The sequence below is a fragment of the Lycium barbarum genome, chromosome 1 (genome assembly GCF_019175385.1).
Source record: "Lycium barbarum isolate Lr01 chromosome 1, ASM1917538v2, whole genome shotgun sequence".
Classification (NCBI taxonomy): Eukaryota; Viridiplantae; Streptophyta; class Magnoliopsida; order Solanales; family Solanaceae; genus Lycium; species Lycium barbarum.
The window spans coordinates 136,110,141-136,135,837 of record NC_083337.1 but is presented as its reverse complement, the minus strand read 5'-3'; positions in this window follow the sequence as shown (position 1 = coordinate 136,135,837).

Sequence of the window (25,697 nt, the reverse complement as noted above, 5' to 3'; positions counted from 1 at the left end):
ACGGAGAATGCATGCGTAGGAATTGGAGATTTGGGATGGAATCCTAGGATGGTATTGTTGTGTGATTTGTGTGTTCGGGCTTGTGGCTTGTAGACTCCTTAGGATGTTTAGTGTGGTTCCTTCAACATTGGTGGATTTTACGTGACTTGGGAGTAGTGGATGGTACATAATTTGTTTATGTCTCCTGATGGGAAATCCTGTAAATGCGGTAAATTGTTTTATACCATTAATAGCGAACCTGGTTGATAAATGGAAGGATAAAATGTACCAAAGATTGCGACTGAGTTCTAGATTGAGTTGTGAGGAATGATTGTGAGTAGAAGGTGAAATTACTCGTCCTAAGCTATTAGGCTGAGTTAGGGGAAATGGTAATAATGTAAATCAATGTTTAACCTGTTGTGTGTTTGGGGATAGACACCCCGTTACGTCGTGATTTGATTGTTCTATTTTGTTGGCTTGATGCCATGAGTTGTTGATTGATATTGGATTCTATTTTATCATTTTGATTACGATACTGTTGGCGTACCCACTGTTGGTACTTGTGATTCGGTTATATTGTTGGCATACCCACCGTTGGTACTTGTGATTCAGTTATATTGTTGTCATACCCACTGTTGGTATTTGTGATTCGGTTATATCGTTGGCATACCCAATGTGGATATTTGTGATTCGTATATATTGTTAGCGTACCATTGTTGGTACTTGGATATTTAGCATGATTATCAATGTTGATCCATGCATTGCATGCACTCTCATTTTCATGATACACTAATGCATGGCCGATATCCGAGGTTCATCCCGGAATCGTTGATTGAGTGAAATTGATACTTGATAAGACTCTTTTACTTGAGTGACGTGAGATGACCGATGTCTGATGTTCATCCCGGAATCGTTGATTGAGTGAAGTTGATACTTGATAAAACTCTTTTACTTGAGTGACGTGATATGGCCGATATCCGATGATCAATTCTGGAATCGTTGATTGCATGGCTGATATCCGATGTTAGTTTTGGAATCGTATATAGTGCATGGACTCCGCGGGTCACCCAGAGTGGTGCCGGTGAGAACACCCCATAGGCAAAGATCCGGGGTGTCGTCTGTCTGCTGGGAAAAGATCCGGGACGGGTAGAACTTGGACTTCGCGAGTCACACTGGGTTGTTCTACTGAGACGTCGATATTTCCGTCCGGAGTACATGTGTACACAGCATTTGCATGGAATTGCATTGCATTGCATTCATACACTATTGCATTGTATTGCATTCATACACTATTACATTGCATTGCATTATGATTTGATTTTGAGATGTTGGTGTTGTACTTGTGGTGGTGGATTCGGCCTTGATATATTCAGACTTGGCACATTTGGGATTAGATGCTTTACTTAGGCAATGACGTGTACTTGGATCTGGATTTATTGATTGAACTTGTTGAAGTATCCCATAGACCGTCCGTAAGATTAGTTATATGTTTGGTCTCTATGTGATGTAGGATAATGGGTGTCTTAATGATGAGTTGACTACTAGACTAAAACAAACAATTTAATGATATGTGAGTTGCGAGATTGGCTGGTGATTATTGGGGTGAAGTTATGATTAAAAGGTATTAATGTACAGTGTGTGGTAGATAGACGTATGACTTGATTGGGTTGTTATCATGTTTATCTGTGAATTCTTTTACTGATATGTGTTACTAACCATTTTCGGCCTATGATACTTCCTCAGTGCGCGTAGATTGTACTGATATTGCACTTGTTATACCCTTTTTGGGTGTAGATTGTTTCAGGTAGTTGATTATGACACGAAGCCGAAATGTGCGGTGCCTATCTGGAAGGCCTCCTCCCACTTCATTTCGGGACGGAGGTTGAGTCTTAGAATGTAGTGGTAATACCAAATCGTTAGTCGCTCTTGTATTAGTCTAGACCAGGTCACGGGAAGTCAAATCGAGTCTGTAATCATTAAATGGTTGTAATCTTATCGAATCTTGAGTTTAATTAAATATTTTATGATGTTCCGCTGTTATTTCTAAGTATCTATTGGGTTAATTACTCGCCCTTGTTAATTGATTGGTTAATTGAATAGAGGGTTCGCCTACCCGGGCGGGAAAGGTAGGTGCCCGCGCGACCCCGAATTGAGTCTTAACATACACTTAACAAATATATTTCTTCATTGTATTCTCTGTGGGGTTCGACCCCAACCTTGTTGGGTTTTATATTTGACAACCACCGCTTACTTCTAATATTGAAGGTGTAATTTGGGTGTATCACTAAACATGAGGACTAATTTGAAACATAAATGAAACTATTGGACTAATCTTACTTAACAGGCTGATAAGAAACATTTAACTAATTTACAACTACACTCACATTTGAACTACATCAAATAACCATACAATGACTACAAACTAACATAACATTACTTTAAACTAAAACCAGGACAAACACCTAATACTAAACATGCTCAATAGGATAATTAGCATAATAATAAACACACATAAGCTAAAAAAAATAAACTAAAAAGGAGAAATATTGCCTCTTTTGAGTGCAGCCTTTTTCGAGAATAGAACTTGAAGATTCCTTTGCTCATCAAGCCTTAAACTCAGCCACAAAATCAAAGAGAATACTTAAAATTTTAGACTTAACCCGAATAATAAAAGTTTCAAAGCAAAGAACCAAAACTTAGATAATTCGAGTGTTTTTGTGAATATGGATGATATTTTGTATGTGTCTTGTGAAGGATTGGGGGTTCTATTTACAGAACATCAAAAATTAGAGAAACCCTAATTCAACTCGATGTGGGACAAGTCAAAAATTCAAACTCGTTCCTCACAATCCAACATTGTGCCGCTCAGATTAAGAGCAAACAACAAATAAAAGGAAAGATCTCAATCAACCCTAACGGATCCTCACAGCTACAATCGAACCAATGAGGTTTGATGATTCAAAATCGCCTTAAGACCAAAACCATTAAGAAAACGTACTAGTTCGACTGTTGATTTGCAGAAAAGTGAAAGAAAAAGCAAAGTAATACCTTGTTTGGTTGTAGTTTTGAATGAAAGAGGACGGAGCATTAATGATTTGCTTGATCTGGCTATGCAAGGACTGAGAAAAGCACCGTACACCTGTCACTTCGCCAAAAATGGCGTGGTGACGCAGGAGAGAGGCAAATCGCCTGTTGGCGGCACCTAGGGTTTCCATGGAACCTTTGTTCGCTAAAGCTAAAAGACCAAAGGTCTATTTGGTTGGTCATATGTATATATGTTCTTCGTTATTTGGCTGGGTCAAGTCCTAATGGACGGGGCTCGGCCGGTTTAAAAATAAACGGAAATGGCCCGCTTTTCATTTATGTACTATTCTTACTTATTTTTAATCCTACTTTATTTCTTTATTGCTTAAGGTGTCGCACCCAATTTTGGTAAATTTAAAAATTTTAAGGTCCTCTTAAAATGCTTAAGAAATTGTGAATTGTGTTGATGTCAATTAAAAAAAAACATGTCACTATACATAATTTGAATCAAAGAATACACCACATTTGCAGCTACCTTAATTAAGACATGTATTGCACACAAAAATTGAAATTTCTCTAATTAACATCTCTTTAATTGTTCAGTGTGAAACTTTGAAAATTTAATAGATAAAATTGGTCTTCATTTGGATTAGATATTGTTATCCAAAATATTTATTTTTATCTAATCATTTGCTAACAATATTGAAATTTGAATCTTTCCATCGGTATGTTTTGTTGGTTTGTATGTTGATTACCCATATCGTTCATGCTTAACAAAATTAACTTTATTTTTTGGATATTATTTGGTGTATTATAATTTTTTATTTTTAAAATTTGATGCACGCATACTTAATTATATTTTCTATGCATAACGAACAATGTAAGTTGTAGTTTATACTGCATTCATCTAAAAAAAAAAAATACAAGGCGTACTAGCGGTCAGTCAGTTCAATTTTTGGTATGAATTCATAAATATATTTCTTAATATATATTCACACTTAAAAATTAAATAAAAATAAATTATAATATGAACTTGATGGAGTAGTATAAATATTGCAAACATCTTTGAAAAATATGTAGTTAATGAAAGAATTTTTAGTTTTTCAGCAGTAGTAATGTTAAACATCTTTTGACAAAAGGGAGTAAACTTTTTATGTTTTTTGAGTATCATTTTTTGTATGCAGGTAAAAAATATGTTAGGCAGTGTTTGTTAGCTTAGGGAAACATGAACCATTGAATCTTCATTTGTGTTTGAGAAAATAATTAAAATATACATTTTATAAAATAATGCACTGGTACCATTTAAACTAACAAAAGGAAAAAACTGTCATTTTCTTATCATGCAAATTTTTAGAAAGTAAAAGGAAAGTCTAATTATATTAAGGAAAGTAATTGATTTTCTTCGTCATTTCAATATACTTTGTATAATTTAATTGAATTAACATCTACAAACATTTGTAAAGTATAAAATTTTATTTTTATTTATTTGAAAGTTATCTTTGCTTATAAGTAACATCATTAAAACCTCAATAAAAGAATAAATATATCATATTAATTGATCTCCCTAGAACACAACTATCTTTTTTTTGGGGGGGAAGAAAATGTTATGGTTCATATTGTGGTTAAAAAATTAAGAAACTTTATGTCATGTATTTGTTTGAAGGTAAAAATAGGTCTAAAGTAAGGGGAAAAAAGAATTTTTGTTCAATTTTCAAATATTTTTATGCAATTTAAATATATGACAAGCCTTTAGTTTTTAAGAGTTTGCAGAAAATATCGAACTAATCATTCAATAATTTAATGTCACAAAGAGCGGGAAAAAAATAATAATTACAAATTTAACTTTTAATCTTGGTTTTGGGCCTGTGCTAGAGTTTGCAGAAAATATTGGGCAATTTGCACAATTACCCTTCGCTGGGGGTGGTCTTTAATTTTTTTGTGCCTCAAAATGGTGGTCTTTAACTTTTGTCCTTAAGGCAGAATATGGGCCTTAAAGGCAGAATTTGCACATGGGCACAATTTTTTTATTTTTTTTTTGTAAAACTTACACAAATAAGTACCTTTTAACAGCTTCTAACAAGTTATAGCTATAAGTTGAAGATTTACAATTCGTAGCTGCTCTTGGCTGTATTTCAGTTGTATCTCACGTTTTTGAAATACAGCGAAATACAGCGTGGCTGTTGAATAAAAAAAAGGCTATATTTATGGCAACAAAAATCTTTTTCAAATTATATGGTAATTTGTATTAATGGTTCCATGATTCACGCAAACCTCATGAGGTTCCATTCTAGCTAACGTCTCTCTATCAAAATCACTCCATTCAAAAGTTTTTTGATGGTTTTTGTTGTATTCGGTTGTATTTCGCGTTTTTGAAAGACACGAAAATACAAAATTTGGCAGAGTAAAAATAGGCTGCATTTATGGAACATATTCTCTTCTTTAATTTTAAATGGTAAGTAAAATTAAATCAACCATGTATCACGCATAACGGCTGAAGTTCCATAACAACCCACGTTTCTCTCTCCAAATTACTTCATTCCAAACTTTTAGAAATACTTCCAAATACATAAAAATATACACTGGAATACAATAAAATATGGTTGATTGTTTAAGAAATATAAAATTGTAGTATGCATATATACAATGGAATACGATGAAATGTATCAAAAACTGTTTCGTAAATTAGAAATACATTGAAATATAATGAAATATACTGAAACAGTACATTGAAATATACAGAAATATACTGAAACAGTACATTGAAATATAGCGAAATATAATTAAATATACAGAAATATATTGAAACACCACAACCACAAACTCTACCGAACCACCACAACAACTGGAAAAACCCTCTTCCATCCTCCGCCGCCTTTCTTCGATCCACCCCTGTCCTCCTCCACTCCAAAAACCATACCGAACCATCACCAAAAACCATTAATAAATGAAGCATATGGAGTTCTGATCTGAAGAACTAGAACCTTAAGGTTTTTTTCGAGTTTGGAGATGAAGATGGTAGTAATAATGGTGGTGGTGGGGGTGGCTTCGGTGAAACCCACTGCTCCCTCTTTTTCAGATCTCAGCGTATTCTCAGATTTGGCGTCGATCCACCACCGTCGCTGCCACCTCATCATCATCAACAACAGGAGCAATGGCAGCGGCATCGACTGCTTTTAGCAGCCGCCAGAGTAAAGTCATGGTTGTTATTCGACTAGGAAGCAGCAACAACTTGTGCAATAACAATGTTGCTACAGTTTCTATGAGCTTTAACGCTCAGTTGTCTCACGAAGTTTGGCTGAAGGAGAAGAGAGACCGGAGATAGAGAAAGGGATAGAGAGAGGCGGCAGTGAGGGGAAGGGGAGAGAGGAGAGAGAATTTTTTTTTAGGGTTTGGAGAAGATGATAAATCTTAAATGTGTAGTGAGGGAGAATAGAGAGGTACATGTATTTCAAAAGTTATTGGACCGGTTATGAAATGTAATTTTGAAAAAAAAAAAAGCCTACAAAAATTAAATAAAAAATAAGGTAGTTATTATTCATAAATAAGTCTTAGAGGTAGTTATGGCAAGTAAATTTTCCTTTTTTTTTTTTTTTGCGCGGATTGCCCTTCATTTGGGGTGGTCTTTAATTTTTGCCCTTCAAATTGGTGGTCTTTAAGATTTACCCCTCGCCTAACACCCCGAGGTTGTAGGTTCGAACCTCAGCTCAGTTAAAAAAAAATTCTCAAGGCAAACTTTGCAAAATTCTGCCTATAAATTTGCCTAGCGAAATTCGGCCGCACAGGCAGAATTTGCATGGCCAAAAATTCTACCTATGCCATGTAAATTCTGCCTGAAGGCAAAATTTAAAGACCACCATTTTGAGGGGTAAAAATTAACGACCATCCCCAGCGAAGGGCAATCCTACAAATTGCCTGCACAATTTTGGCAGAAATTTACAAATTCTGCCTTTAAGGCCCAAATTCTGCCTAAGCATGGACATAATTCTGCCAAAATTATGCCTTGCGATTTTTTTTTTACTGACCTGGGGTTTGAACCCACAACCTCGGGGTTTTAGGTGATGAGCAAAACTTAAAGAACACCAATTTGAAGGGCAAAAATTAAAGACCACCCCAAATGAAGGACAATCCGCGCAAAAAAAGGGAAACTATCAAACTAATCTTTCAATAACTTAATGTCACAAAGAAGCAGACAAAAAATAAAAATAATAAAAAATTAACTTTTAATCTTAATTTTGGGTCCGGGCTTAGCATGGGCCAAATGACACCAGTCGTAACATAGAGCATTATTTTACTTCTTTATTTTGTGGTTGCTTATACTCCATCCATCCCAAATTATGTGACACTTTTCATTTTTCGAGAGTCAATTTGACCAAATTTTAAAGCTAAATTTGATAAGACAAACTCAATATTTTAATATTAAATTTTATATATGTGAAAATTTCATGAAAAATACTCCCTCTGTTTCAATTTATGTGAACTCATTTGACTGGGCACGACATTTAAAAAAGAGGGAAGACTTTTGAAACTTGTGGTTCAAAATAAGTCTTGAATATTTTTGTGGTTGTAAATCATTCATAGAGTGAATTTATTTTCAAACTAGGAAAGAGGTCATTCATTTTAGCACGGACTAAAAAGAAAATAGGTTCAGATAAATTGAAACAGAGGGAGTACTATACAGTGCAACTTTTCTCATATCAATTTGGTGAAAAAACACATCTTAAAATATTAGTCAAAATTCATGCAATTTGCATCTTGAAAAGCGAAAAGTGTCACAGGAAAGACATTACTGTTTCGGCTCTCTTTAATCATTCACATCAATATTGAAAGCTCCCTTTTTCATTCTTGCGTCCTGTTGTACTGTTCAAATTGCTCTAAATCACAAAAGTCATTAAGTCCGGCGCTATACACGCCGTGATTAACGACCACATTCATATTCTTCTCTTAAACTACCTAGTGGCCTGCCTTTCACACTATTCTTTAGAAGACTTTGTGCTTTTTAAGTAAATTGCAACTATTAGAGTACTTAATTAATAGTATATTTTTCATATGAATTTGTAGTTTTTTAAGATAAACTATATATTTTATGCAAATAGTTTCGACAATGTCTACACTTAGTTGCCCAAGTTTGTCTCAAAAAAATTGGCATCTTTTAATTAAAAATAATTTAATTGTAAACTTCTATTGTTTTCTTAACAAGATGATTTAATTATAGCCACAAATTTTTATGATTTGTTTTAGCCATAATTATTTTTAAAAAATGTTCTTTCTTAAATGAACTCGCTCGTACAAAAATTTAGAGGGATGAACTTGGAAGTATATGTTTAGAGTTGGACCATCATGACATGATATATCAAATGTATAATGCTTTTCTAGAAGTTGCATGTTGGTCCCTGCTAATTATTTCTTGGTCAGTGCTATAGTACAAAATTGGCAAGTGAGGGCAATGTCAGAAGTCAAATGCATTCTCATGGTAGTGGGAGATTTATTTTTTTTGTACAATTAGGTGGATAAGTTTACAGCTTTGCATCTTGAGAAAAAGAGCCTGTTATTAACATTGTATTTTGAGTTACAGTGTCTATGAGTTACCAATGGTAGGGCACATTTCCTCAAGGTAGTGGAATGAACATGGTAAAGTACGTAGTACTAGGAGAAAATCATGTCAATTTCTGATCTACTTTTCGGTACTGTTGGCTTAGTGAAGTCTGAACCCGAGAAATTGGTAGAGTACGGAGTGGCCAAGATGAGATATTTTTAGGACTTCTCTAAGGCTCTAAATTTAACCAATCATCTTGTTCTATACGAGCATGGGATATTAGTGGGCATTTGGACATAAAATTGTGAAATTTGAAATAGAGTAGTAATGTAGTATTTATTTTCTATTTGAAAATTGGAGTTGATGTTGAATTTTTGAAAGTGATTTAGAGTGAAAATTGCGAAAACCTTTTAAATTCTTTCAAATTTCAAAAAATTTCGAGTTGCAGTTGAATTCTGAAAAATTGTAACAATTCTGTGTTCAAATAATTTTCGGAAAAAGGGAAAACTATTCATGGCCAAGCTGGCACTTAAAGCCCGAATATATAAAAAAAAAAATCTTTAAATTAACATTACAAACAAATTATTGAAAGAAAACGATCTTATGAGTTATGGGGATATGTAAAATTTTCATACTCCATTTAACATGAGAGAAAACAGAGACTTATTACATCAACTTATATCGCGTACAACTACCGAAAACTAACTGACTCGATTGTAAATGGGAATTGTAAATGATATTTGTCCTGGAGATGTCATCCTTAAATTAAGAAAAAGTTGCACACAAAAATGCAGAGTACAAAAGATGCAAAAATAAAGAAATTTAAGAGGAGCACGCAGTATGTTACAGATTCTTAACCTTGGGGATTATTTTTTTTTCCCCGAAAAGCTTGGAGGAATCAACAAATTAAGAAGAGGCTGAATCAAAGTTTTATTACTTGGATATTCATTTTTCACAACTAAATAAGCAATTTCATTATCACTCAAGCTAGGAATAGGACTTGTTATGATTGATTGATGTCATTCAAAAGCTAACGAAATCAATCTTGGACGACGATTAAAAAGACAATAGATAGAAATATATCAAAAAAGAATAATTATATAGCATGTTTTGGTCAATTGACCTTGATATGAGCAAGTCCCTCCTATAAAAGAAAATACAAATTTATCGAGAGAATTTGTTAAAGAGGTTTATATTTTCTCCCTAAATAAGAATCTCACTACTTTACAGATGTTGCTAAATGAGAGAATACTCATCAATTTATTAAAAATTCAAGATATTTCTTCCATTAAAGGTTCAAACAGTTATGAAAAGTTTAAAAATAAATTATGGTAAATAGTTTTTTCCTTCTTCAAAGACCAAACACGTAAGAAAATTAGGGAAACACTAATGGGACTTACACTGGTTAAAACATAGTTCAGAGTTATTACTAGGCCTAACTCAAATCTGAATAATTGAATTTTGGTTATTATAGTGAGACCTTTGAAGTTAGATTCTAAACACATCACATTCATCAAAATAGTATAAATATAATTAGTTGGAGTTATATGGTAGCACATCTCAGAGTGAAAACAGACTCATTTACAGAGAAGAGTACAATAATTACTCTAGTAGATGTTATCAATTTGAACATGGAAGCTCTTTAAGAACGAAAAATTCCAAAAGACAAACAAAGCGACATTATTGCCATTAACAATTTTGTCATTTATCTTAGGAGCAGTACTGCAGAGGGAGCGTTTGGATAGCTGGATTGAATATTAAAGTTTTGATTTGAACTTTCTATTTTTGAATTTATAAAATTACAATTAGATCCAATTAAAATAAGTTTGGAATGATCAGGCATTTTAAATTTTATTTCAGATTAATCAGTTTTATTATTCTAAATTTTTGGTTTTGAGCCTATTTGTTGGCTACTACTTCTTTTTACAAAATGAATATCTAAATAAAATCGGTTTGTCAATTATTAAATTACCTTAATAATTTCCCATTCCCAACTCAATCATCCACATAAAACATTCATACAAGTACTGACACTATTTTTAAGAAAATTTCTAGTAGCAGAAGCATTAAGGCTTGATAATTAACAAGTTCAAATATAATAAAATCATATCCAAGTAGAATATATTATGATAATCAAAAAGAAAAAAGAAAAAGTAGTCATCTTGAAAATTAACAAATCCGGAATGTAGTAAAACCATATCCAAATAGATCACACTAATAGTTTACGTTCAAGTCAACCACTATCTAGTTCTTATAAATTCAGTGGGATTTAAACAATAATTAAGAATTTAAAATGCTTCCAAATCGATCCAGTGCCACACTTGCCCAAATGAGAACGAAATATTGTACATGATTATAGTGAATGCATTTCAGTTTGCATCATTCATTAACTAATAAGTATATTGACTGATGTAATAAGTATTGTGACTTAGTATTCGATATATGAACTTCAGTCTAATGGGTAGCAATAAATATGAAATATAAAACTTTCGAATTTTCAAATTGATTTTCAATTTTGTCTAAACTATATCCACAGCTAGTACGAAAAATTAAAAGTTTTAAAGGAATTCAAACATTTATTCAGAAAAAGCAAATGAGCTATTAAGACTAGCTAAGAGGCCGTTTGGCTTAGCTTATAAGTTGGCACAAAAAGATTATCAATCAATCAGATCATTTGACCGAAGATGAAGCCGAAAACGAGACCCTCTTCTTGACCCTTTAGCAACAAGAAGGAGTGCTTATACTTTTAAGTAGGAGAACTTTTCTTTCCACCACCTATGAAGGACAAATGCTTATTTCATAAAGCAAGAGGGAACAACTCATTTTCCCTCCACTTCTTTTCCCTCAATTTCCCATTCAACCTATCAATTAAACCCAACATTATTCAACTTATTTTTTTGGCTTAACTGCTTTTTTTAAGCCCATCCAAACAGGGTCTAAATTACATTATGCAAAACATTGTTGTTTAACCTTAAAATGGAGAACAATTAAATTTATGCGTGATGCCAAAGATATGTGGCTAAATTCAATTCGAGATTAGATTGCGAGATAAACAAATAAGTAAATAAAGAAGCAGATCTGACCCAATATTAATTATGACCGGCCTCGGGTATCGGAACCGAGGTCAAACCCCTTGTCGGGTGCTTATACGATGAATAATGAAGATAAACTTAGAAACAATGTTAATGAACTCAGATGATTCTATTGCTTTTTTATATGAACTCCTTCTCTCTTTCTGTTGTCCGACCTCCTACAATGGATGGAAACCTCCTCTTTATATAATAGAGGAGTCCTAACCCTAGTACAATTCTAAGTAAGGTAAAGAAATCTGGTGACAGCTGTTGCCGAGATCGACGCCGAAATATCCGGTTGAGGGCGGATAGTTCGGTCTTCTCCTTACGGTAGTTAACCGCCTCTCCTTTAATACCTCGTCCCAGATCGAGCTCGAAGCCTCATTCTCGAGAGCCGGTCGTATTGTCCCCGAGCATAACCATGACAACGGGAAACCGAGCATGTTCGTATCCTCGGTTTTTTCCCGTATACATATAGTCCCCCCATTCCCGAGGTAAAATTATTGACGGCGGGAAATGGACCCAAATAAAGCTGAACAGCCGCCTCCAATTACCTAGGACAAGACCTTCCAGTCAACATCTTACTCTGCCCGATGCTAGGTCATCATTACCCAGCCACCAAATGCTTTTGGGAGACCTCCTTGTGTCAGAGTCCTTGATACTCTACAGGACCTCTTGATTCTCTTTCTATATAAAGCCCATGTATTCTTCCTTTCTCATGCATCTGCACTTCTTCAAATCTCACTTTGCTCCTCCTCAAAAACCTTACTGCGATTCCTGTATTGAGCTCGTAGTACTCCTCGGATTTTCAATCTTCTTTCATCAGGGCGTGACTATTTACTATCAAGGAAAACCTTCCACGAATATGGCTCACGTCCCATTATTGACTCAAGGGGAAGATCAGCATTCGTTCACGCCATCAACGGGAATCGCTGGTTCTGATAGGGAGCTAGGATCTCTCGTTGCTGGTGTTCTCCCGTCGAGTTTTATCTATACGAACGACTGTAAAATTCTTCACCATTTTGATTCAGTGGAGAACATCGAATCTTGTATTGATGATAGCGCCATTACCGCAGTCAGGGAAGATTGCAACTTAGGCGCAGATGTTGACGTCCGCCCTGTCAGGGATGGTGTGAAAATAAATCACCATGTTGTCGGTTACTCGTTGTCATACACGTATCCTTTTTCCATAGGGTTCACTCTCCCTGTTCATCGAGTGATCGAGGACTTCTGTCGTCGGTATCAGATATGTATCGGGCAGATCGCCCCACAGATTTAGAGACTTGTGTATTGTATTGAGAAGTTGGCTAATGTGGCCGGAGTCACCTTCACCCTTGACCATTTGCTTTACATATCTATACCTCGGGTGATCCGAGGGGAATTGTTCATATTTTTCCCAGGGGAAGTCGAAGCCTGATCAATGATACACTCAAATTACACCTATTAATGGCATAATGCGGACGTTGCCAAATATAGTAACCCAACAAGGTTGGGGTCGAATCCCACAGGGAATATGGTGTGAAAAGGTTACTAAAGTCATAGTATGCTACGTTTAGGTCTAATGTCTTAATCCGATGATTTTGGTAAAAGTTGGGTTTTTAGTGATTAATCGCTAACTACTTGTTTTGGTGGTAATTTATGGTAAAAGAAACTAAGGTTGTGTCCCTGTTAGATGGAGTGTGAGATCATGGGTATCGATCTTGATATACTTCTAATGAATCATTATATGAATGCACTTAATCTCTATATGAATCTCTACTATTTAACCAACAAATAAAGATTATCTCTTTCTATGATTTTTCCAAATATAAGAAAGTAACTATGAAGACCGATTAATCATGCCAAGTAAATTCTTCCTATTCCTAAGTGAATTTATTAAACAAAGTTTAAAGCTTTGAATCCTTGTTATTTATTCTTACCAACCCTAATTATTTTCCCAAATAAATCAAGGCTTATGGCTTTAATCAATGTTTGCAACCATTAATTATGAATGAAGAATGAAGAATAAATAAACCCTAATAATCCATTATATGCATATCAATCACGAACCCAATCACAAAACACCCATCAATTGGGTTCACAACCCTAGTAAGAGAAATTAGCTACTCATAGAAAGAAAAGAACAATAAGAAGTAACGGGAATCATAATGCTTACAATTGATTGCTTGGAATTGAAGAGAAATTAATTGCAACTGTTTTCAATATCACAAAAGACTTAAAAACTATGAGTAACTAATGCTAAGGAAAATAAAACTGAGTTCTGTCGTCCATCCCCATACAAGAAACCTAAAATAAGGTATTTATAAGAGACAAAGCCGTGCAAAATTGGATTGACAAAATTGCCCTCGACGGACCAATGTACGGACCGTACATTTTATACGGTCCGTAGAATCAGTGACAGTCTTTCGTAAAATCTCCTCCAGCTGTCAGATGTACGATCCACTTTTACGGACCGTAAATATTATACGGTCCGTATAACCTGCCCGTAAATCCTCTTCTCTTTAAGACTCCTCTGGAACCAACATACGGTGAGTTTCACGGACCGTAAATAATATACGGTCCGTACTTCTGCCTGGAATTCCACTTCATGTCTAAAGCCTTTCTGTTAAGCATTCACGATGGCATTTACGGACCGTGAATATTCTACGGTCCGTATGTTCCTCCGTATAACTCAGGCTTCAATTAATTTCTTTCTTTGAACATCTTTTCACTCCATTTCCATGACTTGCTCCCAAAATACGTTAAATATCTGCAACATGTCACAAACACATCAAAAAGACCAAGACTTGCTCAAAAACAAGTAAAACTTATAGCAAAAAAGTATCGAATGTGCCATAATTTCACGGCACATCAACACCCCCAACTTAAAGTCTTTGCTTGTCCTCAAGCAAGTCGCACAACACAATGACTCAATCTATCACTTAGATATCGCAGAGTACTGATGTCTACATTGGTTTTGACTCTGAACTCCTGGCTTGCACGTTTTTCTTCCAAAGATCACCCCATTTTTCTATTTTAACCCATATGCACAACCCGAGAATGTTATGACTAACAATGAAGCTTCAATGCATGACATTACATTATCGAATATATTAGGATGCACACAAACACTACTTTAGGCGGTCACTTTATTTTGCCCAATTTTCATCCTTATGCCCTCACACAGACCAAAGAGTTGTCCCAACATACTTATATACAATAAGAATGGGACTAAGACGAGGGAGAAGAGAAAAACACTCAACACTCACAAAGAAATTCATATCTACACATAAAAATACCATAGGCTTGCCCTTATTTTCTATGTTTTCATCCTAGGCTCGTTCGGTTGTGATCACATTAGGACTTGTTTTGGCTTGTAATGTAGGCTTAGGGACGGGTAGGATACTTTTTTGGATATTAGTGACTCACCCTCCTTGAACATTACAACATCTTTTCACCTTAATTCACCTCTTTTCTTTCCAACCCCTTTATTTTCTTTCAAGTTTTCGACCTCGATGTGGTTTTATTTCTAACTAACTTACAATTCTTTTTGTATTACAATTTTATGATTTTTTTCTTATATATATATATAAGCAACCACCACATTTAATCTCTACTAGCAAACTCCACCACCCCCAAACTTATGTTTTTTACATTTACTCCACATTTAATTCACCCCCAACTTAGGCATTTTGCCTCATCTATCTAGTAGCATCAAGGAGGGACGGGTGCGAAGATGGATTAATTTCACAACGGGTAAGGTTTCATAATTGGCTAGCCAAGAAAAAGGTCAAAAGGCTCAAAACGGGAAACTAGGGATACTTTTCAACTTTTGGTAAGGCTTATTTAGGCAAAGTGACTATTTACACAAGGAAATCCTAAGATCATTTCACAACCAAACTAATTTTTGGATTTCAAATAAGACCAACCGGGCAAGTTCTAGATTATACATGCATAAACAGAACCAAAATAACAACTCTCCCACATATTGGCATAAGGACAATTATTTTTACACTTGTGACCTCCTAAGTAGTCATTCATCAGACATAATACCCCAATAATCATAATGTCATATAAAGAATCAATCATGTCAACCAATAACTGTCCTAAGTATGCATTTTTCAAATTTTTCGAGGGGTTCCAAAATTTTCCAACAAACCATAACAACATGCCATTAGTTACAGAGTAACACCAAATAAGTCAAAATTACTCTACTCAACCTAAGCAACATCCTAAACATGCGAGAAAAAACGCTCTCTTCTCTCTCCTCCCATGCAAACCCTAGTTTGAAAACCCTAACAGTGCTATGGCCATTCCGGCCACTGGCCAGCCGCCACATCTGGTGGTTGGTCAGTCTTTCTCTCCTCAAGATTTCCCTCCTCCCTCCTCTCTCTTCGTCCAGCAATTCTCAGCAGCCACAAAAAGTAAACCCTATGAACATAACACAGAATTATCGTCATACCCTAATGCATGAAACTGGTGAAAATCCCATGCAAACGTCTGAATCCATTCCTATGAAGAAGGTTGAGATAATAGATGGTAAACACGTTGTAAGATGGTCCTCTTCTGAAGTATTACGAATGGAAAGGATTGAAAACCTACAAAATTCCATTGTTGGTAAGTTTTCGTGTGGATGGCCCGAGCTAGAAGAGTTGAGAACTATTATACCTCAACAGTGCGGAGTAAAGGGTAATTGTCGTGTAGGCCTTTTGAGAGATAGACATGTTCTAATAAGATGTGATCTAAGGGAAGATTTTATTACTATCTCATCAAAAAGTTTCTTTTGGTTGAAGTCAGAGGATGGTCATTCTTATCAAATGAGACCATTAATATATGATTCTAAGTTTAGTATTAAAAGGAGACTTCAATTGCTATGGCTTGGATATCGTTTCCAAACCTTCTTCCTACCTTTTTTGTCAAGGAAGCTTTGTTTACATTAGCTTCAGTTGTGGTCAAGCCAATTCAGCTAGATGTTGCTACTATCAACAAAACTAGGCCAAACTGTGCAAGAGTGAAGGTGCAGGTAGATTTGCTTGCAGATTTGCCTAAGTCTGTGTGGATGGAGATTTTAAATGATGTGACAAAGGAGATCAGGTCTATCAAAGTTAATATTCAATATGACTACCTACCAAAGTATTGCACAAAGTGTTTTTTACAAAGTCATTCCAATGATGAATATTGGGTGCTTCATCCAGAACTGTTAGAAAATGAGGTGGCAGATAATGGGGAAGGGACTCAAAACAAGGGAAAGGCTGCAGTTGTAGTAGATGAGCCTGGACCAAGTAAACAAGAGCAGATCCAACAAGGAAGATATAGAGGATATAGGGGGTGGAAAAAACTAGTGCAACAATATTTACCAAAAGTATTATCCAGTGGTACTGTGGTAACTTACCCTGGAAACAAAGGGAAGCACAAGAACAAAGTGATTCCAACTGGGAGGGATGATGGAAACAAAAAAGTTAAGGTGTCAAATAAATTTGAGGTTTTGAACAAAGGAGTAGAGCATGCTGATGTTAGTAAGTTGAGTAATAATAAAAGTCATAAGGAGCATGTGATTGAAGAGGATGTTTCTAGAGAACAAAGGGTTGCAGCTGCCTGTATAGATGGCAAGAATGATCATAATAAGGTGCATGATGGTGTGGATGCTGCAAGTTTGTTTCTGGACAAACATCAGGCTACAAATGGAACCAAGTCTCTAGAAGAGGGTGAATTTTATGAGAATGAAATTGCTAAGGTGCACAATAGTGAAGCTGATAATAAAAGTGTAGTAGATATTGCCAAAACATAGCAGCCTAATGATGATACTGTCCAAAACGAGATTAATAACCCACAACTGGATGGCAAAGCTGAATCTCTTGAGGTTAAAGTGGATTATGGTTCAAAGAAGTCTCATGACTGTTAAGAACAGGAGAATACTGAATTATCTGATGATGTTCAAGAGTCTGTAATGGTGCAGAAAAGAATTGATGGAGATCTTAATGTTGGAGAAGGAGTGTCAGGTCCCTTTAATTAATATAGGGGTAAAGATGAAGTTGACCAAAATAAAGATACAAATGATCAGCAACTAGGAGTTGAAAATAGGGGTGGTATGGATGCAGATGAAGATTTTCATCAGAGGCTTGATGTTAATAGGATTCATGATGGAAATGAGGCCTCTAAAGTTTCTCTGGAAAATCAGATGTCTGAATGTACTCAAATAGGTGATCTATATTTGAATGATGGTGCTAATGAGAAAATGCAAGGTATGACTGGTTCTATGGATCAGGAGGATTCTGCTCAGGCATTAATTCTGAAGGATATTTCTAATGAGGAGGTACACAACTCTAATTGTAACTTGCAGTTGGTTGGCTATTATCCTGAGAAGGTTGCTGATGCAGAACAAAGGAATTTAGCTTTGGCCATTATTCCAGATATTAAAGATATTCAGCCTCTGAGTGTTGCTATAAGGATATCACCTAATAAAGCTTTACATGAGGTAGTCTCTCACAAGTTACAAGAGGAAAATGATAAGTTGACTTTGGTCAACCATAAGAAGTAAGATGGTGATGGTGATGGTGATGCTATTGATATGAAACTTCAGCAGATATGTGTAGAAGTAGGATTATCTCCAAAATCACAAAGCAAAGGGACAAGAAAAGGAAGAAAGCAAAATTATGATGTTCCACAAACAGTGAGGTACTCAACAAGAAGTAATTCTAAGAAATCTGTTAAATGATTGTTAAATCCTCATTCTGGAACATAAGATCAGTGAAGTCTCAACAAACATTTCACAGAGTTCAAATGTTAAATAAGCATCACAAGTTCTTTTTGGTAGCTCTGATGGAACCTTTTTGGCATCAAAGACAGATTCAGAAATATAGAAGGAGACTTGGAATGCCTTATGCTAATTCCAACTGTAATGGAAAAATCTGGTTTTTTGTGCAACACAATGTTGATGTTAAGGTTCTATTGGATACTGAACAATCTATTACTGTAAACCTGCAGTTTCATGATTTCAATAAAGATATGGTGGTTACAATGGTGTATGCTAAATGTTCAGAAGTGGAGAGATTGCAGTTGTGGGATAGTTTATACTTCTTGACTAGTAATATGACATCTCCTTGGTTGGTTGGTGGAGATTTCAATATTATACTGAATGAAGAAGAAAAAATAGGAGGTTTACCAGTATTGCCACAAGAATATGAAGATTTTGCTTTTTTTCTGAATTCCTGCGAGTTGCATGAGATGCCTTTCAAAGGGAGTCCTTTCACCTGGTGGAATGGTAGGGCTGCTAATGACTGCATTTTTAAGAGATTGGACACGATTGTGCATAATGATACATTTCAGAATTGGTTTGGACACCTAGAAGTGGAACATTTGTCAAGGGCTGGTTCTGATCATGCACTATTACTTGTATCATGTGGAGATCTAGTGGAAAAGTTTATCAAACCATTCATATTTCTCAAATTCTGGGTGGAACATGATACTTTTCTTGATTTTATTAAGCAGCAATGGGAAACAGTCTTAACTGATGATGTGTTTCTGTCATTTAAGCTCAAGATGAAGAAACTGAAAGCTGTTTTAAGTACATGGAGTAAGACTACTTTTGGGGACATTTTTAAACAACTTGTAATCAGAGAGGATATAGTTAAGATTAAAGAGCAGTTGTTTAAGGAGAATCCATCTGAAGAAAATAGAATGGTCATGCAAAGGGCACAAGCAGAACTTAAGCTTCACTATAATGAGGAATTCTGGAGGCAAAAAGCTTTGATGGACTGTTTCTCTGAAGGTGATAAGAATACAAGATATTTCCATAGTCTGGTAAAAGGAAGAAGGAAAAGAATCCAGATTAGGAGGATTAAAGATGATACTGGTAATTGGCTAGAGGATGCTGATAGCGTTGCTGCTGAAGGTGTTAACTTTTTCCATAAGCAATTTACTCATGAGGAGGTTAGTGAAGATTCTCCAATTCTTAATCATATTCCTGAGATGATTAGAGAGGAGAATAATATACTGCTTGCTGAACAACCTACTATGGAAGAATTATAGAAGGAAGTATTTGAATTAAATGGGGACAGTACCTGTTGACACCCAATTTTGCCCCTCCTTTATTCCAATTTATTTCCTTGGGTTTCTGAATTTATTAACAACCTAAATATTTTATTTTCACTACTATTTTCATTTTACTACTATTAATATCATTACTTTCATTTTCACTATTCTACTATCAACATTACTAGTATTACTTTATCACAAATTTTAAATGGTTCGTCATCGTTTCATTTTAGGATTTGTACTCGTTAAATTAATTTTTACTTTATTAAATCCTTTACTTTCTACATACTAATTATTATTTGTCTTCACGTAATATATATTGTACTAGTTGTTAAATTAAAAGCCCAAAAATAATTTAAATAAAGAGAGAAGAACCCATATTTTCGGACCAACATCTGAGCCCAAATCAGTCCACTACCCGTTAATTCAATCAGCCCACATATTAAATTCACTAACCATCCCAATTACTCCACTTACCCGGCCAGCCCATTAATTCCTTCTACCCGACCCGACCCAATCGTCATTTCTATCTTCTAAACAAAACAAACCTAGCCGCACAGCACCTATCTTCTCTCCTCCCTCTTTCTTCACCTCTCTCTCTTCCTTCCTCCATTTTAGCCAAAACCTCAGCCCCCTTTAACCTTATACAGACTTTGCCTCCCCATTTCCATATAAAAACGTCCCTATATCTGCTTTGCTTTGTCGTTGATAGAGAAAGGACCTTCCATTTTCTCGCTTCGAACACAACAAATCTCCAAAGACCAGAGAAAAATCGATCCGTTTTGGAGCGAATCTGCAGCAAATCACATGCAAACAACATGTCCATTTGACTCGATTCAAATCCTATACCATTCAAAATCCTGCCCTAAATCTCAGTCCGTGACCCTCTTAGGAAAACCCTAGTCACTTCGCCTATAAATATTATCTTAAGAGCTCAGTCGAGGGGAGGACAGCACGGTTGATAACAATCCTTACTTTCTACTTTCTAGCATTTTCATTCAATTCATCCAAAAGTGAATACGGATACTTTACTACCCTCAACATTTTCTATTTATTTTTTTACTACTCTAAATCTGGGATTTTGTTCAAATTCCGTTCTGTTTCGAGTTCTTTTTTAGCGGCTTGAATTCTCTTAAATACAAAAACAGTCTCTTCGTTTCTTGACATCAATTTAAAGTACCAAATATTTTATTCACTTTGGCTCGGTTGTTTCGAATCCGAGTATATGCAAACTCGGGGACACTAACATTCGAGAGTAGATTCGAGGCCATCGACACCCATTTCACTGCACCAACAAAAGGTCAGCGCATTTTCTTTTACTTCAGGTCTAAATTTCTGATGTATTCATGTTCTGTTGTGCGTTGAGGCTGTTGGTTTCCTTCAGATTTTTTATTTGTTAAGTATCATGAAATTTCAGTGTCTGCTTTCTGGTTACTAATGACGTTTAAATATAAGATATAAATCTGTGTCTAGTAGTTTGATTTGCGCAGTCGATATTGTTTAAGTTATGATATCTGGCTTGTTTGTGGTTAAATTTATTTATCGATTTTATTACTTGTATCTCTTGTCGAGTCCATAAGAGCATGATTATCATGTCGGCGTGAGTTTCCCTTTCATGTTCTTTTCCTATATAGTTGTTTCAGAGCCTGGGTTAATTAAGTGGAAGTTTTAAGTTTCCCCTGTCAATCTGTTCCCTGAGTTTTAATGTGTTTTTTTTTATATGTCTAACTGCCTGATCCTACTTCGGATAAATAATAGGTTGAATGAAATAAGGTAATCTACTAATAGCTGTCATAATATGAGGACATCATTTTACAGTTTAATGGTTAATTGAATCTTGGCTGAATATTATGTTCGAATTCGAAAGTATTTGATGTCATATTAGCAAATCTTGATATAAGTTTGGTCCCTTCTTTCACTCTCATCTGATAAGAGTTCTATTTAGGGAGTTGTAATGAACCTGTGATGCTAATCTATACCATTCTAAACATAGATGAAAATTTGAGTTTCGAATGAGTGGTTTTATTGGATATCAGTTAGCATTAAATGGCTTTTCTTGTGTCCCCGTCCAGAACATTGAGTCGACTTTCCTGGTTTTAAAACTTACATTGAAGTTCTGTCTGTTTTTTTTACGTAAGTAGTCTCTTGTTTCAGTTGCTTCGTTTTGCTACCATGTTTGAGTAGTTTTTCCACCATTATCTTGCTACAGTTTCCCATAATGCTATAGCATGTTGCTGGCTTGCCATATGATAAAACAATTGCCACACATAGGATATTAAAAACTGCTGCTATGATAAGTCTGCCATGGCTGCATTTGAGTTAACTGATAATAGTGATAAATCTGTTGTACCTTGAAAGGGACACTTGCCACATTTAAAGGGATGAGTTCTGTTGCATTCTGACTTGAATTTTGCTGCATTTTTTTAGCTAAGTTTCTGCTCTGCTTACCGATGCCCCTCTTGAGATATTGTTGAGCCTTAAAATCCCTTCTGATATGGATGCTCTTATGATATTACAATTATCTTGCTGCTACATCTGCCATACCTGCTTAACCTCTTTTCTTATTGCTTGTTTAGAAGACGTTAATATATTAGCTATAGGCAGTCCTCTGTTTTAGTTGAAATCTATTGGCCTGTTTTGAATTTGTATTATATATGTTTAGCCTCATATATTGGCTTCGTACTAATCCTTTTCTTTCGTTTTATACATGACCATCGCATACGAGTCCGAGGACTCATCTTCTTCCGCATCCGGTGTTGGGCTAAAAGCCCAACGTAATTTCTCTCGAGTCAGCCTCATCAGTCTCACCCGCAGCAATGTATTAAATCTATTGGGCCGAAGCCCAACAGCAGCGGACAGCAGCAATTCTGAAATGGGCTGAGCCCATTTAAATCATTTTACTCCTCTATTTTATATTTTATTTTGTGCATTTAATTTGTACCGTATGACTAACACTTCGTTTGTTAATTTAGATGAAACTTAGCGAAATTAGTGAGGTTTTTAGTTTTAGTAATGGGTAGTTTAATTTAAGAAAAACCAACAGTTAATTCCTTAAGATGTGTTTTTTTAAAACTTATTTTCTCTAAATTATCCACTAGAGGTCAACATTTTTTAGTTCGATCTAAGTCATATAGTTTAGCTGATTCTGTTTTTAAGTAATCCATTTTTTTTAACCAATTGGAAAAGAATCTATCTCCATATCCGAATACAAAATCAATTTTCAAATGCACCGATCACTTTGGAATTCTTTCTTGAATTTTGAGTCTTGATGGGAACTATACTAAAACTCCACACTATTTTCAAATATGTTCAAGTACAATGTTATTTTCTTTCTACTTCAAAATGGTAAAATCAACTAGTACTTTAGAAGTTAATGCTCAATACTTTACAAGACCTTTTTAGCCTAATTAACATAATTCTGGTCGGTTAACCATTATTAATGGAATTTAGAAGATGCCTAATACCTTCCCTCTAGGTTAGTTAAACCCGTACCTAGAATCATTTAGTTTCGTAGACTTTAAAAATAAAATCAACTTTAGATAATTACTTTAATTAACCTTAGGCGTCCTAATTCACCATAAATAATTAGGTGGCGATTCCTTGACTTTAATTAACCCCGGAATTATCGGGATGTTATAAACTATTTTGACTTCGGTAAAAGCTGTGGCCCTGATGGATTTTCTGGTATATTTTATCAGAAGTGTTGGGAGGTGATCAAGGCTGATGTATTTAGTGTTGTTAAAGCTTTATTTGAAGGACAGACTCTTCCCAAGTCAATCACTCACACTAATCTAGTTTTGCTGCCAAAGAAGAATGTTGTTGAGGCATTCTCTGATGTGAGACCTATAAGTCTTAGCAACTTTATCAATAAGGTCATATCAAGAGTAGTTCATGACAGACTAGACAAGTTACTCACAAGGGCAATCTCTCCAAATCAATTTGGTTTTGTTAAGGGCAGGAATATAATTGAGAATGTATTGTTGACACAAGAAATTGTAACTGATATAAGGAAGAGAGGAAAACTAGCAAATGTTGTGCTTAAGTTGGATATGACAAAAGCATATGATAGGGTCTCATGGTTGTACCTCTATAAAGTGATGGGAAAGATGGGATTCTCTTCAGTTTTCATTGACCTTATATGGAGGTTGTTGGAAAATAATTGGTATTCTGTACTCCTAAATGGCTAGGCACATGGTTTCTTTCATTCTACAAGGGGTGTCAAGCAAGGGGATCCACTCTCTCCTGCTCTTTTCATTATAGCTGCAGAAGTTCTTTCAAGGGCATTAAATTCTTTGTTTGATCAGCCTGGTTTTGTTGGATATGGGATGCCTAAGTGGAGTGCTGAGCTGAATCATCTGGCATATGTAGATGATACAATCATTTTTTCTACAGCAGATAACCAATCTTTACAGATGATCATGAATACTTTTCAGGAATATGAGAAAATATCTGGACAGCTGATAAACAAGAGGAAAAGTTCTTTTTATATGTTCAGCAAAGTATCAGATGAGTTAAGTCAGCAGGTTGCAGCAGTAACAGGATTTGTGAGAGGACAATTTCCTTTTACATATCTTGGAGTACCAATTACTCATACCAGGAAAAGGAAAGTAGATTATACTGAATTATTGAAGAAAGTCAAAAACAAGTTACAAACTTGGAAAGGCAAGTTACTGTCTTATGGAGGAAAAGCAGTGTTGATTACAAGTGTCCTTCAAAGTATCCCAATTCATGTTCTATCTGCTATAAGGCCTCCTAAATGTGTTATAAAGGAACTACACAGGATCTTTGCCAGGTTCTTTTGGAATAATAAGGAGGAAGGAAGATGCAGACACTGGGCATCTTGGCTTAACATGTGCATTCCCAAACATGAAGGAGGTTTGGGTTTCAGGTCTATTGATGACATGTCCAAAGCTTAATGTGCTAAACTATGGTGGAAGTTTAGAACCACTAGTTCTCTTTGGGCTAATTTCATGTGGAATAAATATCGTAAAAAGCAAATTCCTCAGGTGGTTCAATGGAAGGGAGGGTCACAAGTCTGGAAGATGATGTTGGAAGCAAGGGAAAGTATAGAGCAGGAAATCTGGTGGGAGCCAATGATTGGAAGTTCAAATATTTGGTTTGACAATTGGACTAAGCTAGGTGCTCTTAGCTATGTGGTTCCCCAGTCCTGGCAAATCAATGATCATGCTGAAGATGTTTCTGAACTTATGTCAAATGGAGGATGGAATATCAGCAAACTTATGCAGCTGTTTCCTGAAGATATTGTGCAGCATATAACACAGGAAATTGACATTAAATATTCATCAAATGAATGGGACAAACCTTGGTGGATGATGACAAGTACATGGGGGTTTACAATATGTAGTGCATGGCAGTTATCGAGACAAAAGGCTAATGTAACAGTGCCATTTCAGAATATGTGGATCAAAGGTGTGCCTTCTAAAATTCCACTCTTCATGTGGAGATTGTGAAAGTTTAAAGTGCCAATTGATGAAGTAGTGGAAAGTATTGGCAATCCAATAGTCTCAAAGTGTTGCTGTTGTCATACTGCTCAAATGGAAACTATAAACCATCTGTTTCTGTGTGGAGATTTGAATACAAAGGTATGGAGATACTTTAATATGGGGGCTGGATTGAGCATGAATTGTATTCAGGTCAAACATGCCATAAGAAGTTGGTAGGAAGCAAAATGCCATTTCAAAATGAAGACCATATATAAAGCAGTGCCTGCTTTTATTGTGTGGCAAATATGGAAGTGGAGAAACAATAGGCTTCATGGTGGTAATATGAATCTGAATAGAGTGCTATATGACATAAATCTGAACATTTATATGTTATGTAAAGTTCAGTTTCCTGGGCTGAATATTCCAACTAGATGGCATCAGATTATTCAGTTCTTTGAAAGATATAAGCCTACTGTTATATGCAGAATTATTAAATGGATAAGACCTACATCTAGATTCTACAAGTGTAATATTGATGGAGCTACTAAAGGAAATCCAGGACCAAGTTCTGCTGCTTTTTGTATCAGAAATGAAGAGGGAGATTTGGTGTATGCAGCTGCTAAAATTTTGACA